The 25,590-nt window shown below is 40.5% G+C and overlaps 1 protein-coding gene and 1 long non-coding RNA gene across 2 annotated transcripts in view; one reads left to right on the top strand and one right to left on the bottom strand.

The window, feature by feature from the left end:
- The window catches only part of LRRC8B (leucine rich repeat containing 8 VRAC subunit B), a 70,249-nt gene that overhangs the window by 5,120 nt on the left and 39,539 nt on the right, over positions 1-25,590 (top strand). The gene's annotated exons all lie outside the window — the stretch shown is intronic.
- LOC116566879 lies at positions 12,437-19,584 on the bottom strand. Its single transcript, XR_004276037.1, has 3 exons — positions 18,766-19,584; positions 17,467-17,582; positions 12,437-14,756 (listed from the first exon to the last, which is right to left on the bottom strand). It is a non-coding gene; the product is annotated as an uncharacterized LOC116566879 (long non-coding RNA).

Raw genomic sequence — 25,590 nt, 5'->3', positions numbered from 1 at the left:
TCAGAAGGTGAAACATTTCCACCAGTGAGTGTATGTCATAGTATTCTTTAAGCATCTATTTAGTAACGACTACTGACACTGTGCCAGGTTCTGGGGACAGAAGAAAAACAAAAATGTACATGGTCCCTGCCCCATGGAGGTTGCGGGTTACTGGGGGAGACAGGTGAATTGATTGCTGCAATTAAATGAAAAATTGCCACTAAAAAATTTGTTCAGAAGGAGAGGGGTGCCTAGGTGATTCAGTCAGTTAAGGCTCTGCTTTCAGCTCAGGTCATGATCCCAGGATGCTGGGATCACACCCCGCATTGGGCTCCCTGCTCTGAAGGGTGTCTGCTTCTCCCTCTCCCACCGCTTCCTTTCCCCCTCTACTCAAACTCTCTCTCTCAAATAAATAAAATCTTAAAAAAAAGAAGAAGTAGTAGTAGTAGTAGTAGTAGTAGTAGTAGTACAGGTGGTATAGAAGCACAGGTAAATGTCCTATGGTCCCAGGTTGAATGGTGACTTTAGGAAGAAAAAATTGTGCAGTGAGCTGAAGTAGATGGTATGGGAGTGGAGCTTGAAATGAGCTCAGACATGAAATGAGCCTGCCCCTTGGCATGGATTGTAATGTGTCACAGGTTTCCAACACCATTCCAAAAAGGGTGTTTCATAATGCTTGCAGCCATCTTTAAAGTAAGTGCATATAATCTATAACTTCTCAGTGTGATACTCTGAAAGGAGCTACATAATTCGGAAATAACTTAATTCTTTTATAATTTATTCATGCCACATTGGCAAACTTTAAGTACAGATACTTTTTTTGATACACCAAGCAGATGCGTCTGAGCAAGTTCGAGCTATAGAGTAGGCTCTTTCCAGAGAGGGTCATAGGGTTGATCGGCATCACCCTTGGCAAGTGGAATTTAAAGCCATTTGGCCAAATGAGGGCCATATGAAAGACTGCTGGCAGAAGACCAGGTAGCCCATAAAGCAGCAGTGGAAAAAGACTACAGGATGGAAGGCATGGCCAGTGCAGAGAGCTGGCTGAGCTGCTGCGCCCGGGTGTCCTGTGTGAGTGCCAGGAGGCAACCCCAACAACCCCTCCAAGGCTCTCAGGTGTACATAGGCAAGAACCCTGCTCGGCCCATTGGCAGTGGAGTACCATTTTTCCTTGCCCACCAGCTGAGCTACTGGGGGATCCTTTGGAGCAAATGTTGCCTTTCTGATCCCATTGAGAACCTTGGAGGGTGGGCGAGGAGGCTCTGCTTCCATGTAGTGTGCCAGGGTTTGACCAAGCCTTGGGGCAGAGCCCCCTGCCATTATACTGCAGATTGGTTCTTGCTCTGAGTGGATAAATATAACATGAATTCTGTTCATCTAAAGATTTTAAAGCTCATCCCTCTAGGCAAGACTAAATGAGTTTGTTTCTGGCCCTATTTCAGTGCCAAAATAGGCAGTCCTCACTGAGCAATGGTTTGTCTTCCAAAAGCATCTGTGAGTCATGACGCAGTTTCTCAGATGCCAGTGTTGTGCATGGAGGTTTGCAGGCTTCCCCAAGAGAGTTTATGCTATGCCACTGCTGCCCTAAGGGGCCACAAGTCTTTTACCTTCACCTTCCCAGGAATACCCTTGGAACCAGGATTGCCTCTCACTCCCCACTGCCCCACTATTTGGAATTCCTCCCTCAGTGGCACACCAACCTTGTTCCCACCTCAGGGACTTCTCAGTTGCTGTTCTCTGTCTGGAAATGCTCTTCCCTTATTAATTTACATAAATGCTGTTTTCTCCTGAATGAAAGGTCATCTCAAATGGGACTTCAGAGATGCTTTCCCTGACCACCTCAGATGAAGTACCCATGTCCCCCACACCTGCCCTATCATAGGTCTTTCAGATCTTAGTTTATTGGTTGCTTGCTGATTTATCTTCTTGTACCCAACAGAATATAAGTTCTGTTGAACGTATGGGTCTTGTCTCCCTTGTTTACCGACTCTTGAGCTGGCTATGTAGTAACCTTCCCAAACTGTTGCATATGAGATTGGGCAAAAAAATTTACCCTTTTGAGCAGAGATTGCAGATAATACCTGTGCTGCCTGCCTCATAGAACAAATGAGGGACTGGAGTTAGTGTACTGAAGATATTTTGTTTCCCCAAAACTTGATAATTTGTCTTTAGAGCCCATACTTTTGTAAATAGCAATACTACTTACCCAATTACATAAACCATAAAAACCTAGACGCCCTTCTGGGCTTTTCCTTGCCTCATTCCCCCCAACCACTCCTTGTACAGTTTGTAACCAATTTGTCCAGGGACCACGTCCTTCAGGTTTTTCCATCTGCACCCTTCCTCCAGAGTCTTTTCCAGGATAAATGCTAATGGTCTTCCAGCTCATAGTTCAGTTTGTAGTCTTCTGTACCCTCCACCGCCCCCCCCCCAAATTTGTTGTCCACACTGCAGGGAAGTAATCATTCTGAAAGGCAAATCTCTTACCATGACTGCCCAGTTCAATAATCCTTTAATGACTTGCTTTGCCACAGGATCAAATCCAAACGCCTCAGTGAACCATATAATCAAATCCTCTTTTGTCTGCTTCCACAACTTTTCAGCTTCACCTCCTGCCACCCCGTCATTTCTAAATCACCAGTGTATGCACCATGGAGAGTGTGCATGGTCACACCCCCCTACCAGCCATCCTAGACTCTTAGCAGTAGAGGAGGAAGGCATGAGGTAGTCAGATGGCTATACTCCTGGGTTTGTTCCTTCCCTCTCTACCTGGGACGTTGGTATCCTCCGTCAATCACCTGCCCATCTTTCGAGGATCAGTTCAAAGACCATTGCAGACACACTTCCTCTGCCTACCACCCGCGAGAGTGCCACAGTCCGTACTCTTGCTGGCTCTGAGTTTGGCACACCTATCGTAATACCTATACCAGGGAGCACCTCTGTCACCTCCTAGATGCTCTTGTAAGGATTATTTTATTTCTCTCCTGGGTTTCCTGGGCCAGGCATTGTACTTGGAATGTACATGAATAAATGGAAAAGAATTAGGAATGAAACTCTACATACTTATTATGGATTTGTTCTGGTAACATACTTTTGATAGAAATACGAAGGGATATTGCATATATGCTATTAATAAATATCATTTAAATGACCAAAATATTTTGTCAGTGAATGGTGTTTATTGAATATTTACTGTGTTCAGAGTTATGGTTTTGCAGGGGGTGCTTCTGACAGATTCCGCACTTTTCTGAAATAGTCCTGGTTTTGTGTCTCTATTAGAAGTCAAAACTTTAGTCAACACAGGCTCTTGGCTTAGAGGTAGTTTAGAGTAGTATCTCTGATATATTTTTTTCTTCTAGTACCCCTTAAAGAATTTGAAAAACTGTGAGCTCTCCCCAATACACTTTAAAAGTTAATATCTAGGAGCACCTGGCTGGTTCAGTTGGTTAAGCGTCTGGCTTTGCTCAGGTCATGATCTCAGGGTCCTGAGATTAGGCCCTGAGACTGGCTTCCCAGACTCAGCAGGGAGTGGCTTGTCTCTCTCTCGCTGCCCCTCCCCCTGCCTCTGTGCACTCTCTCGAGCACTCTCTCTCTTTCAAATAAATAAATAAAATCTTTAAAACTAAATAAAAATGAATATCTAAAGTTTTTTTTATCATGATTTTAAATAGTTCTGGAAGATGACATTTCTGATATTATAAATATTGATTTCTTTAGAAAACACTTTTTGTGATGTACCTCATGGAAACGAAATTAAACACCAAAGTAATTTCATGCCTATTATAACATCCTCTAAAAAACAGGAAGTCAGGAATTTTGTATAGTATTTCCCTTATGGAACTCATTTCATCTCTCTTTTCCTATAAAACTTAAGCCCAGTGTTACGTTCTTATGTTTAAAAATCTTCCATTGATTACCTTTTCAAACTCTTGTGAGACACACACATTTACATATATCTTTTTTTAAAAGTTCTTGTGACAACAAGGCTCTGTTTAATAAAATCTATTTCGGATTAAATTGTGATTTTTACTAGTACACAACTGATCGGAACAACAGGTATATTAGAATTTTGATTAATTGTTTTTAGATATAGGCAAATGTTTGTGAGAAAAATCACCCCTCAGAATTCATGGGGCTTAAAAATCATTTATTTATGCATAAATAGTACTTATTGCTAGAGTAAAATAGCCTTTATTATGAAACCAAGTGTTCCTTTATTTAATGTAGTGTTCAAGAAATCTTGCTATATAAATAAGTATATGGGGATGAAGGCAATGTAACTCTACCATTTTTTTTTAGAGGGGAAGAGGGGCAGAAGAGGAGGAGGAGATCTTAAGGAAGCCCCACACCCAGCACGGAGCTGGATGCAGGGCTTGGTCTCACAACCCCTAAGCCGAATCAAGATCATAACCTAAGCCGAAATAAAAAATTGGATGTTTGACTGACTGAGCCAGGCCCCCGACTCTATTTTTAAATTCCTGAGTTACATATCAAAAGTTAGCTAGTGTCTGATCCCAAAAATGATTTTCAGTTTTCCTATTCTATTGTATTCTATTCAGTTTTCTATTCTCTGTTGTTTAGGTCTTGCTCTAGCATTTGAAGCAAAAAAATGGAAACTTTCCTCTGACTCCAAAAAGATTTGTTTCTCAGTCATGAAAATCACTTACTTTCATTGCATCTATAACCTTTACAGGTATTTCAAAATGGCCCTCTGCTTGGGGCTTGAAGATTTTTACATCCCAAGGTAGGGCACTATAAGCAGACTCCTGAAAAGTGAGGTATATGCCTTCCTTCCAGAAAGGGGAAAAGATAAATGTGAAAAGAGAAAAGGAGATGGCTAGAAAAAATCAAGATGACATCTGGTGTTTCGAGGCAGATACTTTTAGACATGAATTAATTGATAATCTACAAATAGATTCCACCAGAGTGCCCCTCTCTTCAAAAAAAAAAAAAAAAAAAGACCCCCAAACCTCATACCCTATTTGAAGATCAAGTTGTTTGGCTGCTACAGAAACTCCTCAGTCAAATTAGCTGTCAGATCTAAGGGAAAGGGCCTCTAGTAGGCCAATTTAAAGATTTCCCTTTGAGAGGAAAGAGCGTTCAATAGGGAAAGAGAATGGAGATAGATATAGATATATATAGATATATATATATCTTATAGAAGCAAATTTGATTTACTATACCCATTGTTAGACAAGGAAACAGAACACTGAAAGAAGAAAGTGGGTAAAGATCACCAGACACGTGACTAAAGGTGAGCTGGGTCAGTAAGTGACTAGTTTCCAATCCTATGGAGGAAAAAAAAAATGTGTTTTTCAGAGTTTTATCAAGAATGCTAATTTCTTCTTAGGAGGAGGCTGTGAATTAGAGCATGCAAAAGGATTGGTCCCAGGCTAGATTTGGAACATTTTTTTTTTCTTTATAGAGTAATGCATCCTGGAGAGAGAGGAGTTGAGCCTGGCTATCGTCGTGCTGAGTAAGGCGGCTTTACTGGGGTCCTCTGAGTTCCTGGATGCTCTGGCTCTGTAGGAAAAAACTCTGTACAGGTGTCCCCTGCTCTCTTACCTTCCCCCACATCCTAGAGCAAATCTCTCCTGAAGCACTTTACAAGAACCCCTACCACATAACTTATGTTTGTACCTCACTTTTAACATACTAGAGCATTTATTCTCCAGATGACTGGCAGTAGGTGGGGCAAATATTATCCGCAGGATATAAACATGGAAATGGAGTTTGTGTGGGGACTTGTGGCTTCTCTAAGCAAACCCAACAAGTTAGTGGCAGCTCTGATAACTGATGAAGCAGTTTTTTTCTGCAGTATATTGCCTGGAACCTTTTCCCAGATGTGTTAGTTTGTAAAAGGCTCTAAATATTGGAAAACCATGCCTTAAATATGAGGTAAAATACATAGGCTTGCAACATGCTTAGTAAAATGCATGACTGTTAGCAGGCCCCCAGACTTTTAAAAAGAGTAAGAAAAAAGAATGTATTTGAGTTTTTGTTTTGCAGTTCTTAATATTATGGCTTTTAAAAAGTTAATTCATTTGGGGTTTTGTTTCTGTTTTTTGGTTTTTTTGTTTGTTTGTTTGTTTGGGGTTTTTTTTGAGCACTTAATATTTGCTAAGTGTCATGCCAGGCACTGGGAATAAATCCATCAGTGAAAAGAGAAAAAAAAAAAAAACTTTTTGCTTGGAACATATATCCTAGCAGGGGGAATATAGATAATAAGCAAATGCAAGATAAAATGTCATGTGCTAAATGATATGAAGAAAAATAAAGTAGTGTAAAGGGCTAGAGAGTGGTCGGTGTGAGATTTGGATAACGTGGTCAGAGACAGGATCCCTGGTGTAGAGACTTGAAAAGACCTGAATATTATGCTCACCTGAGTCTGAGTTCAATGCATTTGCTTTATTTGATTCAAGTCCTGGTATTTTAGAGCAATGTGGAAGAGACTTACAGAGTGTCTATTGATTTTTAACTTTATGTTATGCATATCCTTGAGGGTCTTTCCCAAAGTAATATACATCTACTCATATGCTTAACATTTTAACATGCCTTGAGATCATCTTTAGATACCCTCGAACTCATATGCCTGGTCTACTTCAGTCCTTTCTTTTTTCTAGTAAGAATTAAGACTGAGAAAGGCAAAGTAAAAATTGTCCACAGAGTCACAACTGGTTGGTGGCTGAGTCAAAGATTCTGACAAAGTTTTCTGTTGCTTTTTCCACTAAAATCTGTACGTTGCCAGAGTGGTTTTTTGTTTTGTTTTGTTTTGTTGTGGGGGGGGTATTGTTGTTGTTGTTGTTGTTTTGAGAGGCAGAGGGGAAACGAGAGATGCTGAGGGAGAGGAGAATCTTAAGCAGACCCCATGACCCGTGAGGAGCCCAACATGGGGCTTGATCTTACAACCCTGAGATCATGACCTGAGCCAAAAAAATCAAGAGTCGGATGCTTAACCAACTTGAGCCATGAAGGGGCCTTAGTTGCTAGTGTTAAATTCTCTAAAACAATTGTAGTCTATAAAACATCTGTATTTTTTTTTGCAACGTTTTTATTTACACAGGGTAAAAACCTACGTAGTAAAAAACCTGTGTAGTGAAACAAGTAGTTTATGTGGCTCCTTTTCTTATTTCCTGACCAGTAACAATGTAAATAACAACCCAGGTATTCCAGACATCCTAGAAAGGAGGACTCAGGCTGGCAGCAGGGAAGGAAAAAGGAAGAAAAAAAAAAAAAAAAGATCTTGGAATGGGAAGATTTCTTACAGATGAATCTTTGGCCCATTGTCACTTTAAAGAGCATAGAGGAAAAAAAGAAAAGAGAAAAAAAAAGAGCATAAAGGCACTGATAGGAGGACCTCTGCACCTACAGAGAGCAGAGGGGCTACAGATGGGAATGGCCTTGTCCCAGTTTCAGCTGGGGCAGTGACTCCCTAGGATGAAACAACAGTCACCCCCCAATTACCACCTAGGGATTTCCTTTTGGGACATTTTATACAAAAACTTTGAAAATAAACTTGTCACTTTCAAAAATATAGTCATTGTATTAACTTATCTTCTCAGCCACACTTCCTTAACAGATGTCTCAACTTTTAGTACTACAAAGAAACCAAAAAAATGTTAATAGTAATCATCCATACTGTGAGATGAGTCCCTGATTTTCAAAACTACAGGCTGTTGTAGAAATTTTGATTTGCATACAAGATTTTATATCTGGCTTTAAAACCTCAGAAACCTAGCAAGTCCACTTCCTATAAATATTGATATTTATTGAATTTTTAGGCCGCTCTCTGCTGTGGCCCACTTAAAGACAAAGCCTTTTTTCAGTTAGGTTGCCCATTAATGTACTGACAGCTCTGATAGAAGAAACTTTAGCCTTTTCTCTCAATCAGTGAAAGGCCCTTTCCCCCATAGTCTCCATCCCCCCCCACCATATTTGGGTATTTCTAGCCTACTTTTCCATCTGTGTGCCTTGTTACTATGGTGATGGGCACCATAGAAATAGAGAACAAAGCAGATGTAATGAGCATCTCCTACATGGTTTACAATGCTAAAAAGGGATCTGGGTTTTTCAGGCATGGCTTGATCTTTATTGGTGGCAGAACTGGACCAGCCCAACTTGGGGGGAATACCTATGGTTACAAGCTGATTTAAGCTTCACTCTTCCCATTGTTGCACACTTCAGCAGACCCTTCTCTACCCATGAGTCATGAAGGTGAAGGAAGAGAAATGGGAGCCTGCAGAGGGAATGTAGTACAGAAGTTAGGGCCTCAGAGTCAACCCACTGCACAAGCATTTCTGCCAAAGCATATTACATGAGAGGGAATCTTGGACCGGTTTTAAGGTTTACCAGTCATTATTGCTTGATTTTGCATTGTTCGACTGAATCTTCCAATAGAGATTTGCCAGTGTAGGTTTTCTTTTCTTCAAGGTACTTAGACCTTTTTCAAAATTAAATAACTATCTTGATTACTACTAACAGCTTGTAGTGTTAGCTCCCATCCATTGAATTTGTTTAAGATAAGTAGTTAAACTACTAATGTGCATTTATTGTATACTTTCTTTAGAATTACAATGAAATATTTTCTAGATATTGTAGAAATAAGTGTTTTCCATAAGATCTGGGAGAAGATGCCCATAGGTTTTTTGTTGTTGTTGTTGTTTACATTTTTTAAAGTAATCTTTACACCTACCGTGGGGCTTGAACTTAGACCCCTGAGATCAAGGGTCACATGCTTTGCTGATTGGAGCCAGCCAGGTGCCCCCCGAAAGGTATTTTTTTATCCCTCCACATGCATGTTTATTCTTTCATATATTATATCTCCATGTATCATATTCTTGAGAGCTCCTAATGAATCATCCAAAGAGTAAACAAAATATTTCAGTTACTCCACGTTCTGGACAATTATTTTTATTTTTTATTTTTTTAGAGAGCAAGGGAGATAATTTTTTTTTTTTTAAGATTTTATTTGACAGAGACAGGGAACACAGGCAAGGAAAGGAGCAGAAAGCAGAGGGAGAGGGACGAGCAGACACCCTGCTGAGCAGATACAGGGTTTGATATCAGGACCCTGAGATGATGACCTGAGCCGAAGTCAGAGGCTTAACTGATTGAGCCGCCCAGGCGCCCCAAGAGTGAGAATCTTAAGCAGGCTCCTCACCTAGCACAGAGCCCAACATGGGGCTCAGTCTTACGACCCTGACATGACCTGAGCCAAAATCAGGAGTCAGATGCTTAACCAACTAAGCCACCCAGGCATGCCTGGAGAATTATTTTTTGGTTTATTGTTACTTTTTAGGTTTTGCTTTGCTTTTATCTGTATATTTAAGGGACATGTACAGGGTAAAATAATTTAGCACAGTGTTTTAGATATAAAGTCCCCAAGCATGACACATTTTTGGAACTAAAGGAAGCTGAAGCTTCCAGGTATCTATTGCCCTGTGTCTTGAGAGCAATACCTTGAAATACCTTCCAACTGTAACTTCTTATTTCTTTGGCCATGTGGCTCCCTTCTTTTTACCTGATGAACCTACATTTTGCCAGTTTTGTTATCTGCTGTAATGGCTTTCACACTGATGTGAAAATATACTTCAAGTCAATCCCACACTCAATGACTTCTTAAATACCTACACAGTGTACACCTCACCACCAATGGCAGCTTTCCCCCTTCATGGAATGAATGAAGACAAGCTGGGAGTGGGAGTTGGAACACTCAGTGCCGATTCTGGCTCAGTCTCCGCCTGGGGTGGGCTTAGAGGTACATTTTTAACCCTATCAGCAAGCATACAACCTCATCAGGAGGAGACACAAGGAAGATTTTAAGCCAAAGGTGACATCAGATTTTTTGGGAAGTAATGCCAGCAGCTAAGGTAAGAGAGGTCATCTTGGGAGACCAAGTAGAGCAGTGGGGTTGGAAGAGAGGAGACTAATACAAAAAAAACTTGAGAAAGAAGTGGTAAGGTTAAATTGTCCTATTTCCTTTCATCACAAGGATCCTGTGGCAATTACTTAATACAAACTATGCTCGCCAAAGTTTCACTGGTTTGATTGTTGCTCCTAACTTGTGAATCATTATAGAAGGAATAGAATAAGTTCCCTCTTGGTTACATATTGGGTCCCCCGCAAAGCCTCAAATTTCAGAGTACTGATGAATACACGATGTATTAATAGAACTTTTTTTTTTAAGATTCTATTTATCCTTAATAGAACTTTTAAGAAAATCATTGATTTTGCTGTAGACTGTTTCTCCCAAATTCATATGTTGAAACCTAATCCCCAAGGTGATAGTATTAAGAAGTAGGGCCTTTGGGAGGTGATGAGGTCATGGGGGAGAACCCTTAGAGAATCCAGAGACTGCCTATTCCTCCTACCATGTGAGGGGATGTGGTGGAGAAGATATTTGTCTGTGAACCAAGAAGTTCTAATCAGACACTGAATCTTCTGGCGTCTTAATATTGGACTTCTCAGCCTCCAGAAGTGTGAGAACTTAGTTTCTTGATGAAGCTCCCCCCTCAATCTATAGTAGTTTGTTATGGCAGCCCGAATGGATTAATACAACTTCTAAGCATGGATATCCTATGACTAGAAATGAGAAGAGACTTGGAGGAAGTAATATCTGTTCTGTGGCAAGAATGAGGACTCTCTGCACAGGAGAGGTCCGCTGACACCAGGTAATCACTCCACACAGGACAGCTCCTCATCTTCCAGAAGACCTGAAAACTGTGGGCACATGGGGTATGTTCTGTAGCCAGAGGAGAACAGAGCCTGTCTTTGTGAGGAGTTTACTCCTTTGTGGGCAACTGTTCTCTGATCCCTCCTACGCCACGGGAGTTTCCATTGCTTTTGATGGTATCATCAATGTGAAGGTAGAAAGTAGGCCTGGTAGAATTATTTCTATTTCTGCAATTAAGAAGCTGGCATTCTGACAGACTGTGTAGCTTGGCTAAAGTTAAGGCAGATGGTAGGCAGGATTCAAGTTCACTCTGCTCAGTCACTTAGCTCAGACTTCTGCTATGCTTATTACTGAATGAACGAGGACATGAACAACTGCATATTTCATCTTTTGTTGGTTCCACTAGGTAAGCTACTTTTTATCCTTCTCAAAGATCTCTTGGAAGATTATTCCCGTTCATGCCAGTGTTACTGTTACGAGTTTACTAGTTGCGCAGGCTTAGGTAAATCAAGTCTGCTTCCGTTGCTTCATCTGCAAAGATAACCCCATGGAGTTGTTGGAGGCATTAAATCAGTTAATTGACGTAAAGGGTTGAGGAGAATATTTAACATAAGGTTACCTTGGGACAAGCACCAGCTTCCAAGATTCTTATAATAAACCGCACCTATTCAACTCCTTCAGCCTCACCTCAGCTACTTGGGGCCAAAGTATTCCCAAACTGGGCTTGTTTTTGTCTTACTTACCTAGGAGGGACTTGTAGGGCAAGTTCTACCTGATTCTTTGGATAATTTATAATTTGTCATTTCAGTTAACTAGACTTAAATGGGCTTTCTCCTGGTCATTTTTAAAGTACAGTCAAATTGCTTAATGCTGACAAATTAGCTTGTATAATTATGGATCAAATAAGCACACTATAGACAAATTAGGAGAAATTAGACCTGCCCCAGCACCAGGTCAGAAAAGCCTTTGAATTATTGTTTAGCCTGAAAGTTTTCCATCTTCCCATTCCCCAGAATTCAATTGAATTATTCAGCAGATGGACAAGTAAAAAAGAAAACCAACCCCCCCCAAAACTATGGTTTCACATTTTGAATGGATATTTGGAGATAGGTAGATTTTTTTAACCTTGAAAAATCTTTCATGCAAATTGACCATAGTGGGTACAGTACCTAAAGTCATGCAAGTTGAGACATTATAAAATTCTTTATATTTGTTAGAAGTCCTAGAATTCCTTTGTGGGGTTGTTGTTCATGAAGGTAACAGAAGCAATGACTGGTAATTTCCTTATTTTAAGTGGGTCTATGTGAGAGATGGATTCTTGTGTTTTTTTCTCTCCAGGGAAGTCCTTAGAGAAGTTACACATGGTGAAATCTTATAAAAAAACTTACTTTTAAACAAAATGTTTCCTTTGCTAATGAGATTCTGCTTTGGTGCTTTGTTGTCAGTGTGCTGGGAATTTTGAAATATCCTCTGCGTATTTCTGTGATTTTAACCTAATAATCTTATTTGGATTTACCAGGTTTAGCAGCTGTTGTTTTCACTGACTATTGCTAAATTACATTAATGTCCAAAGTTGAAAAACTGTTTTTTCTACCTTGGCCAAAATTATGTCAGGGTTTTGGTTTTGGGTTTTTTTTTTTTTTTTTAATATTTTATTTATTTGACAGAGAGAGAGAGAGCACAAGCAGGCAGGGTTAACAGGAGAGGGAGAGAAGCAAACTCCCCACTAAGCAGGGAGCCCATGACTCTGGGCTCAATCCCAGGACCCTAGGATCATGACCTGAGCCGAAGGCAAGACACTTAACTGACTGAGCCACCCAAGTGCCCCAAGATTATTTAGAGTTTTATAAAATGTCAGCCTTTTCTCCAACCCTAGTAATTTTCCTTTTCTTGCAAGGAAACTTAATATTGCAATGGATGGCAAAGCTAGGCTGAACGTCTCTCCCAGGACACTAGTGCAGCTTATAGTGTGGTACAGAGAACAGTGTTTCCTTGATATAAGCCATCTATCCTCTTTTCTACTGGGAGAAGGAGAGACCTCCATTCCACTGTAATTTAAGCAGTGTTTGGTGTGATACGATAAATATTTGAAGTTTGGTATTAATGATTATTCCTTTTGGCAAAGCAAACTGCAAAATTGAGAGGCCAAAGGCTTTGACAATGTCCTAGAAGAGCATAAACTTAGAATGACAATGACTTTGTTGGATAATTCTGTAGTTTTTTTGGAGGGAATCAGATGAATTTTGCCTTTCCATTTAATTATTTCATGTAACAGGATTCTTTTTAAATAGCTGACAACATATCTTGCTTCCTTTGCAATTTCTTTTTAGGGCTCCGTCAATTTGTTTTAATTGCAAGGCCATGGTTTTTCAAGTCTCAGAAGGAAAGATATGCTTTTCTATTCCTCTCAGAGTTAATTTTGTTCATTCTAAATCCCACCTGATCCCACCTGATCTATCACATTCCCATTTTCCCTGTTAAGGACTTAATGTTCCCTCCTACATTCCAGATCTAAAGCAGTAATTTTCCTTGGTTTCAAGTCATATGACCAAATATTCCTCATTTGCCGATAATGATGTGTATTAACATGCTCTATCAATTACAAACCCACTTTTACATGTGTAACTGCATTCAGTTCTGACAGTCCTGTAAGGGAAAGAGGAAGGATGGCTGCAGTTAATTCCTATTTTATGGGTGGGCTTGAAAGTCCCTCAGACCCCAAATAATGGACAAAACAGAAGGGTGGGGACAAGAACGCAGGCCTTTTAACTCCACACCCAGTGTTATTTTTGCCTTGTCATACTGTGTCGACATACCCTGGTCTGCTATGAGACATTTCTCGTAAAAGGAATCATGTCAATATACTGTGTAAAACTGCGCCACCAAATTTAATGCTCTTATTTAGTTCTGTCCCTTCTAAGCATCTGTTATTGCTGTATATGTATGCTGAGAGAGGTTTCCTGCTTTCCAGGCTAAGGACATTGTTGTAAGTGAACAATTTAAGGGGTAAGGAACACAAAAAATAGCAACAAAAGAGATGTCCCAACGTGACATGACTAAGTGATAAGTTCAGTGGAAACAACGTAGGAGTTTAGACCTGAGCTGAGCCTTGCAGGATGACATAGAATTAGGAAAGATGGGGATGGGAAGAGGAACTGTCTAAGCAGCGGTGTGCAGGGAAGAATGGCTGCGATACTGAAATAATTGTGGATGAAATGATATATCCACGAGGACTCAAAATAATCCTGGGCATGGGTGTGATAGGAGTTGATAATTGCTGAAGCTGAGTGAAGGATACATTGGGGCTTCCTTAAACAATTTTTGATACTTTGTATGTGTTAAGAATTATGTTCCAAATAAAAAGTTCAAAATACAAAAATCGTACAGAAAGTGGGTAGGCTGGCCTACCTGGAATGAAGGGTTTGTTCAAAAGCATAGTGGGGAAGGCAGTTGGGTATCAGATTTGGTAGGAGAGGGTATTTGTGATTCTACCCCATGGTGTGTGGGTGAGTACTGATCGACACTAGACTTCGTTGACTGGACTTGAGTCTTAGCCTGAGGTCAAGGTGGAGTTGAAGTACAGCCTGCCATCCTCATCAGGGATGAAAGGAAGGCCGCAGCCCACTTAAATCTGGGTCGGCCCCACTCCATCGCATCTGGTATATTCAGTTCTGAAAGGCACATTTAAAGGGGGCTTTTTACAAACCCGAGTTTCCATGGTGGGACCCCCCAGGGACAGAGGAATGTCTCACATCTTGTTGAGAATCTTGCTAGAGGAACACTTCATTAACTTGAAGCTTGTCTACCTGGAAGGGACTTATTTTCCCTTCTGTCAAGTCCCTCTCCTACCCTTTTTCTCTCTCGCTCTCCCCTCCTCTCTCGTGGGTCTAATAGTGGGCAGTTAAAAGGAAATAAAACCATTATTATGACTCTCTAGTAATTGAAGGTACGTGTGTGTGGTGGTGTCTAATCTCCTGAAAACAGATTTTTAACAGCAGACGGAGCTGTACACAGTGGCTCTGAACCATTTGGAAAGGCCGATGCTTTACTGTAGCTTCTGAAACAAAGTTCCTTCTTCCTTCCTGTTTATAATGTTTCTCTGCCACTGAGAAGAAAAGAGGAAAGACATGTCAGCCATTTGGAGAGTTGGTAATATTAAGGAATTATTAATCATTTGGATATGATTCAGTGGGATGCTAAGCAGACAAGAGCCCACTGCTGTATTTTCAGGAACTTTTGTAAGCCAGCTGTTAAACACAACCATGAAACAATTGTAGAAACATAAGATATTAAAATGAACGTGACATTCAAACTCATCACTTCCTAATGATTTTACTATACTGTGCTATTATCCACGCCCCTAAGATTACTTAGGTCTCCTGTATCTGCATCGCACAAGTCCCATTTCACAGTGTCTACGCACTTCTTCTCAATCCCCCCTTCAGTGCTGTCATGTTAATAGCTTGAAAGGGGCTGTGGTGGGAATAGTTATGCCTTTCGAAGTGGCAAAGACTGTGAATCAGGCCTCTTCTTCCCCTGTGGAGAACGGATTGTTGAATACGTACCAGCACACTGGGTATGATTATGGTGTTCCAGTTGGATGTTTTAAAGACTCTCTACCTTTTAGAGATAACATTCTGAAATAGGATAAACTATGATCTCTAGAATTTGTTTCAAGTAATCCAGTGAGGGTGGATGTTTTGATTATTGTATCAGAGTGGTGGGCACATTGGCCTCCTTCTACCCTTCTCTTGACATGTATGTATGTTTAACATTCTCCATAATAAAAAGTCAAAAACAACGATTAAGGAATGCTACAATGAAAATAGATAAGTTGCTTGTACCCAGTCGATAGTCTGGTACCCGTCGGCCCCTCGAACTTTGATGGCAACATTCCTTTGATAAAGTATTATTCTCTAATTGTAGAACCCTATTTGTAACTGGTTCACTTAGATCACTGAGTTTAAATGGCTGTTTCTCATGAAATAAAATCAAGAAATCATGATGTGCTATTTGCCATACCCATGAGGACGGAGGAATCCAGGAGAACCCTTTGTAGGACACTGAAAAGCTCTCTTTTCATGGGGGGCGGAATGCATTTGTTGGATTGCAATCCTGTTTGCAGAACCAGTGGTACAAATAGGAGGAAATGAATCAAGTTATTGCTCAGAAGGCTACTTCAGATTACATGACAGCTGTGTACCCTGCAGATTTATTTTCAGTCTAGCTAGCTTGAGTCATTGCTCAAGAAAGGAGTGCTGTCAAGTGAATTGTCTTCTGTGCAGATGACGAGAGCCTTTCTAAACATTGCCTCGCTGATACACATGATGTGTTTAGAATTGTTGGCCTATAAATTCAATTAGACCCAAGCCAGTGGCTTCAGAAGCGTAGCATAGGTTACATACTGACCGCATTTCACAAAGAATACACACAATGTATTTCCTTGCACATACCTAGACATCAAATGGAAAATGTATAACATAGCTTACATAGAATATATCTCTTTTCCCCTAAGTTTAAAGTCCTTTTCACTTCATTCTTTTTTTTTTTAAAGATTTTATTTATTTACTTGACAGAGAAACAGAGATCACAAGTAAGCAGAGAGGCAGGCAGAGAGAGAGGGGAAAGCAGTCTCCCTGTGGAGCAGGGAGCCCGATGCGGGGCTCGATCCCAGGACCCTGAGATCATGACCCGAGTTGAAAGCTGAGGCCTAACCCTCTGAGCCACCCAGGCACCCCTCTCACTTCATTCTTAATAAGAACTTAGATTATGCTAATAACTTCTTCTTGTCTTTGATTGTGTAATAATTCATACTAACTTAATCCAGTTGACCAGAAAAAAAATTACTATGAGTGAGGGAACACAAGTGGTCACTGTGATTGTCCCGTCAAATGGCTTGGTGAGGAAATTACTATGTTTTATAATGGGCATAGGGAAAGACAGTAAGAACCTTGAAAAGAAACTAGTCTAGAATATCTGTGTCATTATTTTAAGTTATGTGAGTCTCTGGTCTATGTGGAAAGACAGACCTAGACTGTTCTGTAGGTTTAACCACGGCGGGGGGTGGAGGGGTAGAATCACAGTGTCAAGCAATGAAAACAACAAATGTCACACTCAGGTAATCCGGGTTAGAATACCAAAAGGAAGCCTAGACTGAAACAGGAATCAAGATCAGGAAACCAGAAGTGAGTGCAGCATGGGTAGGACAGAAACCATGACTCATCCTCCTAAGACAGAGCTGGACAGAGGGGTCACCTGGGGTACCTGAGACATTTTCAGACCTGGCTGCAATTTTCCCCATGTTAACTCCTTTGCATCCACAACCTGCAGTACCCTCTGGGGTCCCACCACGGCATAAGTCCTGAAAGAATTTCTTCAGGGTCTATAAATAGAAATCATGGTTCAAGATTAAGTTGAAGCTTGCAGATTGAGACATGAATGCTAAGGCCTGTGTTCTCGGAGCTTACTGCCTAGTGGGTAGATCTAGACAGTAGACTAAATAATTCTATAGTACATTAAATAGAGATAAATTAGAGAAAAGCAAAACAGGACATATTCTCCAGAATTAGATTTCCCCAAGGATACATTTTTCAACTCTATCAAAGCTAGCAAAGATTGATAGTTATAAAGGTACAAACCACACCACATCTGGAATTCCTTCGTGTTTCTATTAACTCTGTTGATAAACTAAATATACTCACTGTTTTTACCACCAGTAAGTTTAGAGCACAAATGAAAGGTGAAGTACCATGAGAGAGGTAGCAGCTTTTTTTTTTTTTTTAAACACTGAAGTAAAGTGAAATATATACACTTACATATTTTGTGAGAGAGTTGGCAGTTCATGATCAGGAAGGCAATGGAGCCCTTACAATAAGGAGGCTTTGATTACTGTCAGGTGTCTTTGATTACTTCCAATCTTGTTTACCTCCAGCTGGACAGACAAGTAGAAGCCATTCAAAGCAAAGAGGGTGGGTGCATGCGTGTATTACAAAATACAGGTGTTATATATTAGTTCAGTTGATTGCCTTCCTAGAAATTTAGTTTCATCTTTAAATGGAAATATTTAGAAAGGAATGTATAAGTGAATTTTTTATAGGAGATGGACCAGACTACCCTAAGTTTTTATTTTAAATATTTTTTTCCAAATTACCAAGCTTTTCAACCCAGTATTAGCCAGAGTCAGTGCCAAAAATGTGCAGTGTAACAAATTCATTTATGTGTCCTCTTCTCCCTAGAATGTACTACAGACTTAGGGTTTAAAAACCACACTCAGCAGTCTCCTCCACAAATGTTCACAATTGACCCTTGGCCAAGACTAGGGTGGTCACTTGTCCTTGAGCCCTGGGAGTCCTGAACATCTAGTCTGCCACCAAGGCCTTCTGAGCAATACCTGAGTAACCCTAGAATCCATGTCCATAAGCTGTTTAGTGCCTGCCTGAAGGTGCTTAAAAGTGCTTCCTTTTATCCCCTCTCCTCTTCCCATCTAGGCACATCTTAGTTCAAACCTTCTTTCTTGTTTTACCTCTTCAACTATTGATCTGGTACTCTACCCACACTGTATATTTCCCCTTCTAATGAATCCCATGCTCCTACCAAAGCAGCAAATTCTAGATTTCTAAACTTAAAATTTGACACTCACCAGATCATGTCACCCCCTTGCATAAAACCCCTCATTGACTCCATGACATGGTGCCCATGTCTCTTTATGACCTGACCCCAAATGTCCTTTTGTCTTACCTTCCTCAGCTTTCCAACTGTCTTCACTCTTGAGACCAATATTCAGTCAAAACTTATCTATGCCAGACCCCTTATAAAGGTCTGAAACCTTAAGTAGGTTAATAAATTATCCTTGATTTAGAACGAAAGTGAAATTCATGGGCTTGCTCATTGGTCTTCTAGTGAATATTAGAATAATAACTAGCACTTTATGATTAAAGCCTTTTATCAGCCCAGCTTGATTCCTCTTTCCTGTCCCCATTTCTCCCACCAGCCAGTATTTGTCGGGTTTTCTCTCATAATACTAATAAATTCCTTCATCCCTGGTCATTTTCACTGACACTCCCCTGTTCAAGTCTTTGCTGCTTAGTTACTGAATTACTGCAGTAGGATCCTACCTGGTTCCTTTGCCTTCATTCTGTCTCGCTTTCTTCTCCTGCCCCTGTACCTCCTGTGCTCCCCATCCCCAGGTTAGTCTTCCTGAAACATGGCTTGCATTCTGTTTTAGAATCTCTCATGGTTCTCTTCTGTGAGTCAAGTCAAGCCATACTCTTCATTCTGGAACCTTCATCCTAAAGGTCCTCACTAAGTCTCTTATTTGTGAAGTCATCTCCCTCTGACTGTGAATATTCTCTCCTCAGCGGGGCTTGCTCTCTATTGCTCTTAACTCCAGACCTCTCTGTTCTTGCTCTTCTACAACTTAAGTTCTTTCTCATCCAGCTCCTGCCTATCCCTGCAGGTTCAGATCCAATCACCCAGGCTGCTTTCTGTAGTCCCTTAGCCATAACTTTGTTGACCTTTATACAAGGCAGCTTTGGATGGTAGCAAGAGCACAATGGTTGGTGTCAGTTATTGGATCAAGCTCAGGTTCACAAAATGTGGCTTAAGCAGCTTGTTCTTTCCTCTCTGAACTGGTATCCTTATCATATAGTCGAGCAAACAATTGAAATGATTGATGGGGGAAAACATGCTCCATAAACTTGAAAGCATCATGCAGATGCCTCATTGTTGTTTCAACTATATACCGTTTGTAATATATTTTGATATTGTTTGATGTTGATAATGTATTTTCCTGTTGCCTAATCACTTAGTGTATATTTCCCATCCTCCTAACCTTTAAGCGTATTTTAAGGGTAAATGTAAGACGAAATACAAAAATGAAATGAATTCTCATTTACCATTATTCCTTCTTTTCTTATCCATCCCACACCTTGGCAAACATTTAATAAATTTTCCCATCAAGAGAATCCAATGAATAAAAGTGTGAAGTTTCAGGCACGGTAGGAAAGAATAGTATTTGATACAGGGAGAGACAGAGAGAAACAGGAAGAAAATAAGGTGACTGGAAAGAAAGAACCCATCTAGGGAATTGGCCTGCCTCTTCTTTCTGACTTCTTTTGTGGGTCCATGGACAAGCTCAAGAGTCAACTCCTAGGCTGTCTCTGCAAATTTTTTGTACCCAAGCAGTAGAGCTGCCTCAATTTCCTAAGAGTAACAGTTCTAACACAGAGTAGGCTCTCAAATGTTTGTTGAATTCACTACCCATATAATTTTCCTACTGTCACACATCCATGTGCACACACAGTATGTTTCTGTGCACATGTGTACATACCAATGGATTTATCTATCCCTGCTTGTAATTACTCACATTTCTCCTCTCTTTTCAATTTCCTTGGCATGAGTAGTAGGAGTGTGTCTGCCTCATCTGTAGGGTGCCACTGACACTCACATTTGCAATGTGTTTGTGCAGTGATGGGAGTCCCTGATCACTTGATAAAGCCATAGGTACTTCCAGGAACTATTTATTTAAATCGCTAAGAAGTGTCCAAAAATACAGCATTATAAGATTAAACTTATTGAAATCATACTTAAAATTAATAAGAATAAAGAAGAATCATCACCACGTAAGAGCTCATTTTTGCACGAGTATCTTCTGGCCCTTCTCCCACTGGTAATTTCCTGGAAACAAGAGAGAGGCTGGTGGAGTGGTGGAGTTTCTGATTCAGCTTAGTGTCCAGCTTCGAAGAAAGCTATCAGCTGGTAACTCTTATTGGATTACACTCTTCTTAGACTATAAGAATAACCATTAGGTACTCATAACTCTTCCAATGCCTGTGCCACCAAGTCTCAGTACTCAGTTAAAAAACAATCAGACAGTAGAATACGGTTTCTCTTTTTAGGGAATTCCTCATTTGTGGAGGATAAGGGAATGCTAGGAGCCCCAGCAACACAATTAGGAGAATGGGATTTTCTCCATACCTTAGAAGCCAGGGGTACCTTGCTTTCTTCTCCTGCCCCTGTATCTCTTGTGCTCCCCACCCCAAATCATTAAGGATTTGTGATTGTTTTGTTTCAGAGTAGATTTAGTGGCATGGAAAATGCTCGCTTAAAACTGTATTCTCGGCTCACCAGGCAGGCTGGGTGGCTGCTCACATATCAGATGACCCAGCCTGGCTGCAGGACAAGACATCTGCATAGAATAGCGGGGAAATTGCGGAACAACAAAGACTTATGCTTTTAAATTCCTCTTATTGCTGCTTTAATTAAATTGAAGTTTCCACAGGAAGGGACTTTCAAGCAAATTTTAACAGTGCCTCAGCTAATTCCAATGCATTCTTTCATTTTACTTGGCTTTCACAATGTGATCATACTTGGTTTCACTTCCTGTTGTGTCCACACAAGCCTGTTGTTGCTGGGAAATATTTAAATGAAGCATTTGTGAAAGAAGAATATGGTTTTGTCATGGATGAAAGCATTTGGGTTTGATTTTGATTTAGTTCATGTAGTCATTTTTATAGTAAGATTTCTGACGCCTGAACTGGCCAATCAGTTGCCCAAAGAAGACTTAAAAAACAACAACAAAAAACCAAAGAAACCTTTGGCACAGAAGTTAATTAAGTTACCTTGTGGTAAAGTCATCTACAGAACTGTTTGATTAGGCTGTGGTTGTGAAACAAATGAAATGTTGGCCCATAATTAGAGTAATTGTAACTTGATTTTAAGCAGAGGCTTGATTGCATGGTGAGTGACATAATGCCTAAGGACTCTTTCAGAGGGCCCAGTATACTCTTAAGATGATGGCTTACTTATAGTGTGTTTCACATGGCTCCTAGTCTGTCTGGCACCATTTTGTGTGTGTTTTAAGATGACTCTTCTTGTGTATGACAGCATTGCATGAAGTATTTGGTTATTAATTCTAAAAGTGATGTTTTTACCCCAAAGTATCTGATTTCACCAAAGTATTCAGTATTATCTAATGTTAAAAACAAAACAAAAAAAAAAAAAAAAAGAAGCAAAAAAACAAAACAAACAAACAAAAAAAACGACTGATCAAATCCATTTCTCTTTTGAAAACACCAGTGAAACAGGAAAAGTCTGCTCCTTCAAAATCTAACTGCTTTGTCCAGGTACGTCATTTGACCCACTAATCAGAAAGTTAAAATGTTTTGTTAGGTTGGCTCTACACCCAGCGTGGAGCCAGACGTGGGGCTTGAACCCCTAACCCTGAGATCGACCTGAACAAGATCAAGAGTCCAATGCTCAACTGATTGAACCACCCAGGTGCCCCTGAAAGTTTAGTTGTTTTAAGCATAACTGTTTTTCTACTTGAGATTTGTATTGTGCAGTCCATTTATGTTTTATTTTATGGGGTGATCAGATATATACCCTAATATAGAAGTAGGCTTCCTGTTCTTGTTGTCAAACCCCCCACAATGAATCCTTCCTGCTGCTTTCAAGTTAATTTCCCTAATACACACTAATATGCCTTTAAATGTCTTTTTCCATCATTCCCCTGCTCAGATGCCATCAAATGTTCCCTACTGGTTATATGATCAAATCTGAATTACTTTCTGCTCTCATAAAAATATTTGGCTGTTGATTCTAAAAGTGATATTAAACTGACATAAAGTGGCTCTAAAACAGTCATTTCTCAGGTGCCTATCATGCACGAATAAGGCCTGAATTATGTCTTGAAAAGTTCTTAGCCTGACATTGGAGACTTTCTTTACTATTTAACCCTAATCTACTTATCTCCATCAGTATATGTCTCCATCAGTATATGCCTCTTCACTAACTCCTAAAATTCACCTTGGCATCCTTCTACCTTCGTGATTTGTTCCTCCATACCTTCACACCTCCACATAAAATACTTTGTGCCCTATTTTTAATTCTTGTCCCTTTGCCTCCCACCTCGATAAATCTTAGGCATCTTTCTTGGCCCACTCATAACTCCTGTGCAGTAACTATTATGCCTTTGGTGTATACTGCTCTACAACACAACTGTAATCCTTTTGAGCTTTCTTGTATTCATGCTTCATTTCACTAAAGCATGAAGTATCCTATCACAGCTTTCTGTTGGGGTCCCGTCTCTGTCTGTGTTACAGTTGGTGGTACATAGGGTCCTCTTTATTTCTACATCCCTTTAGCTAGCAGCAGCTAAGTTGTGGCCTTCCCTGAATGGGTAAGTCTTTCCACAACAAAAACAGATGGTGTTGTCAAATATGAATGGAAAAATATTATTTCTTGTGTGTGGTAAGGGAAAGAAAAAAGGACAGAGGAAAAAAAACACACCATTAGCTTTCTTGGCACAATCTTTCTGCCTTTCAAGTTTGGTTGCTAAGAAATAACCGTAGATTCATTTGCTGGGTACAACTTAGGTCACTAACCCAGAGACTGTGCTTCTTAGGCAGCTGAATTTGTCACTGAGCCAGACAAAGCCCTACCCTGATTTAGAAGTCATGTGTTACACTTCCAGATGGGGAATGTGACTTTTGTCTCCCGAGAAGCCATCAAAACTCTAAAGTTCCCAGAGGGAACATGATTTCCCTGCTTTGCTAACACCAGATGAAGCTACAGGGCCCTGTTGAGTTCTGAAGCCCAAAGCCAAGCCAGTGTGCAGAAACAGTCCATCACCTTTGCTGTGTAAGCATTCTCCCTGATTCCTATTCGTTCTTTGTAGGTTGTTGTAGAAACCTGACCTTCCTCTGTCACTTCAATATGCCCTGAATGACCTGAAATTATTCTTAATACCATGGCTGAGCTGAATCTTTCTTCTTTGCTGATAGGGCTTGAATCTGCTAAATGACTCAGGGACCTTTGCATGTCAAGTGGTATTTGGAGAATTGAAGACGTGATGATGTGGTGATAGTAGGAAGTTGCTGTGATCTTTGTTCCAGGCAACGGGTCTAATTTTAATTCTCTCATTCATTCATTTAATGTTTAATAGCAGCTTCTGACTGTAAAAACATGGGGGGGGTAGATAACAGCATGACACACGATCAGACCTCCTAGACCTTATAGTTTAGTGGGAGAGAAATAAACTTTTAATTGAACTGCATGAAGGTGTGGGATAAGAACTGCGAACATGAGAGATAGAAGACTGAAGGAGTTCATTGTGATGGGCTTGGTCAGAATGGTCAGGGAAGGCTTTCTTTAGGAAGAATGTCTGTAAGTCATTAACTCTGGAAATCTGTGGCTTAAATGACTGTCCTGGTGGGTCCTTGAAGGTGAGTTTGATCTTCTAAGTGAACTGCTTTGCACTCTTTCAAATTGCAACAATTTTGAATGACAATTAGCCCTCAGGTGTTACTGTTCTTATGCAGTGCTATACTACACACTGTACGTGGTACAATATTGTATCTGGTCTTTGCCCCTGGTTCCCGGCACAGTGTTAAAACCCTTGAAATCTCCCGATAGGGCATCCTTGGTTACTCATAATGATCCCCCCTCAGCCATACCTGAGTTTTTGCTAATGAGGTGACTCTGGATGGGCCCACGGAGGGCTTCAGGTTGGGGACTAGTCACCAGAGGAACCAACAATGGGATTAGAGGGTTGGAACTTTCCATCTACCACCCCCAACCCCGACCGCGGGGGAGGGGGAAGGGCTGGAGATTTTTCATTGCCAATGGCCAGTGACTTAACCAACCATGCCTATGTAATGAAACTTCTATAAACGCTGTCAATGATAGGGTTTGGGGAACTTCCCAATTGGTGCTTTGGAGGTTGACATATTCAGACCGGGCATGGAATCTGAATTCTACCCTCCCTGCCCCTCTCCTACCTAGACTACCACCAAGTACCATGCCCTAGACATCTCTTCTATTTGGCTGTTCCTGAGTTGTGTCCTTTACAATAAACCTGCTGGTTTATGTTTTTCTGAATTCTCTGAGTCATTCAAGGGAATTATCAAACTTAAGGAGGGGATTATGGGAACCCTTGGATTGCTAACCAAGTCAAACAGAAGAGCAGGTTGTCAGGGTCCTGGGACTTAGGACCAGTGTCTGAGGTGGGGTCAGTCTTGTGGGACTGAGCCCTTAAACCTGTTGGAGTCTTAGGCTGACTCGAGGTAGTATCAGAACAGGACTGTGTGGGAGGGCACCCACCTGGTGTCAGAAAAAAGACATCTCACCGTAGTTACATTAAATGTAAACCAGATATTTTTCTGCTCCAGCAGAGGAGCAAATGGAAATCAGTGATTCTGACCAGGAGCCATGGCTGAGCTGCAAATGTGAAGCACTGCTTTAACCCCAAGATGAACTTGGACTTTACCAGAAACACAGATGCCAGAAGAGCTTGCTCTTTCAAAACTGACCTGTTTCTCTGCTCATGCTCTTGCTGGATGCTTCACTCTTCCCATACCTTCTTCCAGGGAAGAGATAAGCAATGTCAGCTGATCGGAATGCTCCAGAAGGCCTTCTCTGGGCTGGGCAGATAGACATGGCTGCACTTTGTCGGCACGGAAAGCCGGAGGTTGTGGGTGTTATGTCATCTTTTCTTCTTTTCTTTCTTCAACAGACAGAATATAAATGTTCCATTAATAGTGCATTATTGCAAGGTTGGTTTGGAAAAGAATTTTTTACATTCGCTGTTGTCTTCTCACTGCACAGTTTTATGTTTGGACTACATATATCTGCCTGGACCCCTGGGCCTTTTGGAAAAATCCCTTTTGACTTTTTTAGTGAGACTTAAATGTTAGGAGGTGTCAGTGACCTTGTGACTCTTGCTGCTTTGTTTCCTTGGAATCAAAGTGGTATAAATAACGCTCACTTCATGGATTGTTTTGTTTTGATTTAAGATAATATTCCAAGGCCAAAGGTATCCTCTTTTAAAATTACTTTACCAGCAAAAAATAAAAATAAAAATAAAAAAATAAAAAAGACTTTCTTTATAAGAGACCACCCTTATATTTATATGCCATTTTAATGATTCCGAAGTACTTCTG

The sequence above is a fragment of the Mustela erminea genome, chromosome 10, assembly GCF_009829155.1.
Source record: "Mustela erminea isolate mMusErm1 chromosome 10, mMusErm1.Pri, whole genome shotgun sequence".
NCBI lineage: Eukaryota > Metazoa > Chordata > Mammalia > Carnivora > Mustelidae > Mustela > Mustela erminea.
This window is presented reverse-complemented; position numbering and strand designations above follow the sequence as displayed.